Source organism: Cherax quadricarinatus, chromosome 35 (genome assembly GCF_038502225.1).
Source record: "Cherax quadricarinatus isolate ZL_2023a chromosome 35, ASM3850222v1, whole genome shotgun sequence".
NCBI lineage: Eukaryota > Metazoa > Arthropoda > Malacostraca > Decapoda > Parastacidae > Cherax > Cherax quadricarinatus.
Window position 1 is genome coordinate 15,738,368 of NC_091326.1, and position 7,799 is coordinate 15,746,166.

A 7,799-nucleotide genomic window follows, 5' to 3' on the forward strand; every position below is an offset into this window, starting at 1 on the left:
TTTTTATCCAAGTCATCTTCTACATCATGTTCCAGGTATGGCGCCTCAGGGAAGGTGAGGTTCAAGGTTCTGGTCAAGGAAGCTCTGTTTTATATTTAGCAAAACTGAATACATGTGCAGTGTGCTGTTACCCAATTCTATACGATGGTTATAGAGTGAGACTGAAGGGCGGTTATGTTTCTCTGTTATATTCCTTCACACAGGATGGGTCACATACACAGTGGAAAGAAATGGTATAAAATACTGACACGATGGATGAAGACACGAATGTGGTGTAATACGAGTCACTATTGACACGTTTCGCCCTAGCAGTGGGTTTTATCAAGCCACAAAGAAAAGATGTACTTGCTGCTTGAGAGGGGACGGGCTGGAACGAGAGAAGGGAGGGGCTGGAACAAGAAAGGGGAGGGGCTGGAACGAGAAAGGGGACGGGCTGGAACGACAGAGGGGTTGCAACTCCTTTATTCACATTCCAAACCAATATAGCTACGATACAATACCATGGTGCTCTTTTGTGCTTTATGGTGCTTTAAGATGCTTTATGGTGTTTTAGGATGCTTTATCGTGCTTTATGATACATTATGGCACTTTATGGTTTTATATTGTGCTAAATTTATGGTAATTACTGACAGAAAGAAAAGAAGATGAAGATGAGAAAAACGACGACAAGTTCCAAAGGTTTACAACCAGAATAGTACCAGAACTGAGCGGAATGCTCTATGAGAAGAGGTTGAAGGAACTTATCCTGACTACCTCAGACAGGAGAAGAATAAGAGGGAACATGATCTCAACATACAAAATTTTATGAAGACCTAACAAGACAGAGTCGGACACACTGAACTAAGTGGAGCAGGACTAAGGGAAACACGGTGAAAACTGGAGACACGGCTGAGCAGTGGAAGTGTTGGAAAGTAACTCTTGGACCCTCAGAGAGGTCGAAAAGTGGAGTGACTTGGCCGAGGCAGCGCCGAAGGCAAATTCAGTACACGGCTTCAGGAGTTTGAGAGGCCAGGACTCAGTGATGCCGATCGATGTAGTCCGTGAAGTAGGGCCAGGAGCTGAGTCTCGACCTCTGCAATCACAACTCTGTGAGTACACACACACACACACACACACACACACACACACACACACACACACACACACACACACACACACACACACACACACACACACACACAAAACAGGCCAAGTGTCTATCGGCAAGTTCCTTTGAAAGACGGCAACAAGCACATACTCCATTGACAAGCGCCTTTGACATGTTGTAACACCTCATTACCATTTAATGAACACCGGTACCCGGGCAGGAGTGAGGCCAGGCGCTCCCAGGAGCTTAATATACACATACCTCCCAGCATACGCTTTGCATACGCTTAGCATACAACAGATACAATGTACGCCTGGCACATCACAGTATTTCCAACAAATGAGATGCAATGTATACAGACATCAGAGAGAGAGAGAGAGGGAGGGACAACAACTGCCTGCGATATACTAGGTGCAATTACTGCTACAAGAAAGGACATCAGGAGGACCAGTGTCGGAAGAAAAAGGAACTTGACAGACAGGACCACCTGTTTAGAGACCTGTTCTCAGAACAAACCAGCAGGATCTCTGAATTGGTGAACACTCTCACACGTCACCCACTCAGCTACTCCTATTCCAGCCCAGCAGGTGGTACTGTGCCTTATACAAGATCACAGACCTACATCCCTGCAGCTGCCTCAGTACCCTACCTCTCTCAAGGGCAGGCACCTTACATGCCTTACACACCCACCACCTCAAACTGACCACATCATGAGGAGCCAGTCTATCAGCATCCTGTATGCCAACATTAGAGGTTTCATTACTAATGTTGGCGAGCTCACACATAGTTTTGTGAACACTCGACGTCCCGACATGATAGCTGCTGTTGAAACATTTTTGGATGACAGGACTCCAGAAAATTTTGCAAGAATTGCTGGCTACACCTCATGGATGGGAAGAGACAGGCAAGGGCAAGGAGGAGGTGTTGCTGTGTGCTTCTCTAAAAGTGTTCATGCCCAGCACATTGATGTTGCCATCCCTACTCATCTTGAAATGATGTTCTTCAAGCTCTGCATAAACACTAGTACCTCTGTACTAGCATGTGCAATGTACAGTCCTCAGTGGCAACATACAGACCCCATCAATTTCCTAATGGAAAATACTGACTTCCTTCTGCTACAACACAACTGTCAACATATCATAATTGTTGGTGACCTCATCCAGCACCTTATGCAGAGGGACTTTGATGACCGTCTTGCAGTATTTGACATGAGAAACTTTGTTGATTTCCCTACTCACATCTCTGGCTCCTTCCTTGACCTAGTAGTGAGTGAGCTAGCAGAAGGCATAGTCACTTGTCAACCCCTTGGCTACGTTGGATCGTCTGACCACAAGGCTGTTTTTACGACACTTAGAACATAAGAACATAAGAAAGGAGGAACACTGCAGGAGGCCTGCTGGCCCATACTAGGCAGGTCCTTTACAATTCATCCCACTAACAAAACATTTGCCCAACCCAATTTTCAATGCCACCCAAGAAATAAGCTCTGATGTGAAAGTCCCACTCAAATCCAACCCCTCCCACTCATGTACTTATCCAACCTAGATTTGAAACTACCCAAAGTCCCAGCCTCAATAACCCAACTAGGTAGACTGTTCCACTCATCAACTACCCTATTTCCAAACCAATACTTTCCTATGTCCTTTCTAAATCTAAACTTATCTAATTTAAATCCATTACTGCGGGTTCTCTCTTGGAGAGACATCCTCAAGACCTTATTAATATCCCCTTTATTAATACCTATCTTCCACTTATACACTTCGATCAGGTCTCCCCTCATTCTTCGTCTAACAAGTGAATGTAACTTAAGAGTCTTCAATCTTTCTTCATAAGGAAGATTTCTAATGCTATGTATTAATTTAGTCATCCTACGCTGAATGTTTTCTAACGAATTTATATCCATTTTGTAATACGGAGACCAGAACTGAGCTGCATAATCTAGGTGAGGCCTTACTAATGATGTATAAAGCTGCAGTATGACCTCTGGACTTCTGTTGCTTACACTTCTTGATATAAATCCCAGTAATCTATTTGCCTTATTACGTACGCTTAGGCATTGCTGTCTTGGTTTAAGGTTGCTGCTCACCATAACTTATAAGTACTAGGGTTATGGGCACTCCCAAGCTTCAGAACCTTGCATTTATCTACATTGAACTGCATCTGCCACTTTTCTGACCAAGAATAGAGTTTGTTTAAATCCTCCTGAAGTTCCATAACATCTACGTTTGAATCAATTATCCTACCTATCTTTGTGTCATCGGCGAATTTGCTCATATCACTAGTAATTCCCTCATCAAGATCATTGATATATATTATAAACAACAACGGGCCCAAGACTGATCCCTGTGGAACGCCACTTGTTACAGATCCCCACTCGGATTTAACCCCATTTATGGACACTCTCTGCTTCCTGTCAGTGAGCCATGACTCGATCCACGAGAGCACTTTTCCCCCAATGCCATGAGCTGCCACTTTCTTTAACAGTCTATGGTGCGGAACTCTATCAAAAGCCTTACTAAAATCTAAGTAAATAATATCAAATTCTTTATTGTGGTCAACAGCCTCAAAAGCTTTACTGAAGAAAGTTAATAAATTAGTTAGACAAGACCGGCCTCTTGTGAATCCATGCTGAGTATCATTAATCAAGCTATGCTTATCGAGATGGCTTCTTATAATCTCAGCTATAATTGACTCTAGTAATTTGCCTACAATTGAGGTCAGGCTTATTGGGCGGTAATTTGACGGTAACGACTTGTCCCCTGTTTTAAAAATAGGAGTTACATTAGCCATCTTCCACATATCAGACACTACACCTGTTTGAAGAGATAAATTAAAAATATTAGTTAATGGTTCACAGAGTTCCATTTTGCATTCCTTAAGAACCCTTGAAAAAACCTCATCAGGACCCGGCGACTTATTTTGCTTCAGTCTGTCTATCTGCTTCACAACCATCTCACTAGTGATTGTGATGTTACATAATTTATCTTCTTCTAGCCCACTGTAAAAATTAATTACTGGAATATTGTTAGTGTTTTCCTGTGTAAAAACTGAGAGAAAATAATTATTTAAAATCAAGCACATTTCATTCTCTTTGTCAGTAAGGTGCCCATAGTTATTTGTAAGGGGACCTATCTTATCTCTAACTTTTGTTCTACAGACCTGGAAAAAACTTTTTGGGTTAGTTTTAGAATCCCTAGCAACTTAAGATCCCAACAGAACGAGGTGAGGAGTCCACACGCCCAACCTGGCTATGAGAAAGAGGTAATTGGCCAGCCCTCTGCTCTGAGCTCGCCACCACCGATTGGAATGCTCTTCTCCAAGGGGATGTTGACAACCAAGTGAAAGCCTTCACTGGACACATCCTTAATCTACAACAAGAACACATTCCTCACCGGCAATATGTGACGAAGCCTACAGATCAGCCTTGGTTTGGCTTTCGTTGTAGAGAGGCTGCTACTGCTAAGTACACAGCATGGCGAAGGTATAAGAGACATCCTACCACCTATAACAGGAACTTGCACAGGCAAGCCTGTAGGCATATGGGTGACGTTCAAAAGTGGGCAATTGCTAAATGGGAGGTGGACACAAAAAGAAAGCTAGCATCAGGTAGGGTAGGCTCCAAAACCTGGTGGTCCCTGGTCAAGGACAGCCAAGGTTATCTGCCTGATGAACTCATTCCACCTCTAAATCGACAGGATGGGACCACCTCTACTAGTAGTCAAGAGAAGGCGGACCTCTTTGCTGAACACTTTGCTACCAAAATGCAAGTTCCGGATCCAGCAAGGGACCCTCCTTGGCTACCTGCAAGAACTGTGTCAAAACTGTCAGTGGTGACAATAAGGCAGGAGGAGGTGCATTTCCTTCTTAAATCGCTTGACCAAGAAAAGGCTGTGGGTCCAGACAAGTTGAGCCCAAGATTGCTGAGAAGATGTGCAGACCAGCTAGCAGCACCCCTAACTCGCATCTTTCAGCACTGCCTAGTACAGTGTAAATGGCCCTCTCTATGGGAAGAGGCAAATGTAGTCCCTGTTCACAAAAAGAAGAGCAGAGCAGGAATCAGTAACTACAGACCAGTGTCACTCCTGTCAATCACTGGTAAGATCCTTGAGACAATAATCTCAAGACAAATGAGTTTTTTTGACTACCACTCACTACTTTGTGATCGTCAATATGGCTTTAGGAAAGGATACTCTGCTGCTGATCTGTTGTTAAACCTCTCCACTAAATGGCACCAGTCACTGGATGAATCCAAAGTCAGCTGTGTGGTAGCACTGGACATTGCTGGCGCTTTCGACCGGGTGTGGCACCAGGGCCTCTTAGCAAAACTTCAAGCACTGGGAATTGCAGGCTCTACGTTATGTCTCCTCAGTGATTACCTTCATGGTAGATCTCTAGGTGTAGTTCTCAATGGAACGGAATCAGCAAGACATCCTATTGGGGGCAAGTGTTCCCACAAGGAAGCGTAACTGGGGACCATTGTTATGGAATGTCTACTTCAACGGCCTTCTTCATCTCATCCCAGAATCACATGCATATGCAGACGACTGTACACTGACATTCACTTATCCAAGAGAAGAAATGCCAGCTGCTCTAAGCTACATCAATCACCAGCTAAGGGCTATATCAGCTTGGGGAATAGATGGCAAGTAACATTTGCACCTGAGAAAACGCAAATGATGATCGTCTCTAGGCACCATGATGGTAATGCTGGTGCAGTAGTAAGGATGAATGGGAGGGTGTTGGCACCTGGAGAAGAAGTTGATATCCTTGGGGTGAAATTTGACTCCAAACTAACCATGAAGAAACATGTTGTAAATCTTGCAAACAAGGCAGCCAGGAAGCTTACAGCACTTCGCTGTATCTCGCATCTGCTTGACAGTAGGGGTTGCAAGATTCTGTACGAGGCACAAGTACGCTCGCACCTTGAGTATGCTCCACTTTCTTGGTTTGCCTGCCCCCCTCTCATCTGTGACTGCTTGACAGAGTAGAGAACAGAGCAAGACGTCTCATCTCTCGCCTGGATCCATCCTGGATAGATCTGTCATTTCAGCAGAGCCTTCAACATAGAAGGGATGTGGGTGGCCTTACTGTTATGTACAAGGCCAATATTGTCAAAGTACCACACTTGGATCCGCTTCGAGGACAGCGTGTAACAAGCTTTTATGCCACAAGACGGGCAGAAAGCAGCAACTTCACTCTGGCTGTACCCTTCTCCAGAACATCACTCCATCTGAGATCCTATATACCCAGGATGACTCGAGTATGGAACACATTCGTACAGCATAATGATGTCAACGAGATAACGTCAGTTGATCAAATGAAAATGCTGGCCCACAGATGGCTCCAACTTCATCCTGTTCCCTACTTGTATGTCACATAACAATAAAAATGCTTCCAAATGAGCTGATGTAGGTAACAGCTCTTAGCTTGCCAATAAAGTTAGGAATCCTTAACCTGTAAATAGCTTGTCAATAAAGCTAGGGATCTTTAACCTTGTCAAACCCTGTGTAAGAGAGAGAGAGAGAGAGAGAGAGAGAGAGAGAGAGAGAGAGAGAGAGAGAGAGAGAGAGAGAGAGAGAGAGAGAGAGAGATAGAGAGAGAGAGAGAGAGAGAGAGAGAGAGAGAGAGAGAGAGAGAGAGAGAGAGAGAGAGAGAGAGAGAGAGAATAATAAATAAGAGAATGAAGAATAAGAGAATAAAGAATAAAATAATTCGTAAGAGAAAATAAAAATTAGATAGAGAATATGAAAATTAGAAATAGAATAAGAAAATTAAAGAGAGAATAAGAGAATTAGAGAGAATAAGGGAATTGGCTAAAGAAAAAATGAGAATGAAGGAATGAGAGAGAGAGAGAGAGAGAGAGAGAGAGAGAGAGAGAGAGAGAGAGAGAGAGAGAGAGAGAGAGAGAGAGAGAGAGAGAGAGAGAGGGAAAGAGAGAGAGAGAGAGAGAGAGAGAGAGAGAGAGAGAGAGAGAGAGAGAGAGAGAGAGAGAGAGAGAGAGAGAGAGAGAGGGTGGCAACATAGATGTTGCCACCCCTACACATCTTGAAATGATGTTCTTCAAGCTCTGTATAAACACTAATACCTCTGTACTAGCATGTGCAATGTACAGACCTCAGTGGCAACATGCAGACCCCATCAACTTCCTAATGGAAAATATTGACTCCCTTCTGCTACAACACAACTGTCAACATATTATAATTGTTGGTGACCTCAACCAGCACCTTATACAGAGGGACTTTGATGACCTTCTTGCAGTGTTTGACATGAGAAACTTTGTTGATTTCCCTACTCATATCTCTGGCTCCTCCCTTGACCCAGTAGTGAGTGATCTGGCAGAAGGCATAGTCACTTGTCAACCCCTCGGCTACGTTGGATCGTCTGACCACAAGGCTGTTTTTACCACACTTAAGATCCCAACAGAACGAGGTGAGGAGTCCACACGCACAACCTGGCTATGGGAAAGAGGTAATTGGCCAGCCCTTTGCTCTGAGCTCGCCACCACCGACTGGAATGCTCTTCTCCAGGGGATGTTGACAACCAAGTGAAAGCCTTCACTGGACACATCCTAATCTGCAACAAGAACATATTCCTCACCGGCAATATGTGACAAAGCCTACAGATCAGCCTTGGTTTGGCTTTCGTTGTAGAGAGGCTGCTACTGCTAAGTACAAAGCATGGCGAAGGTATAAGAGACATCCTACCACCTATA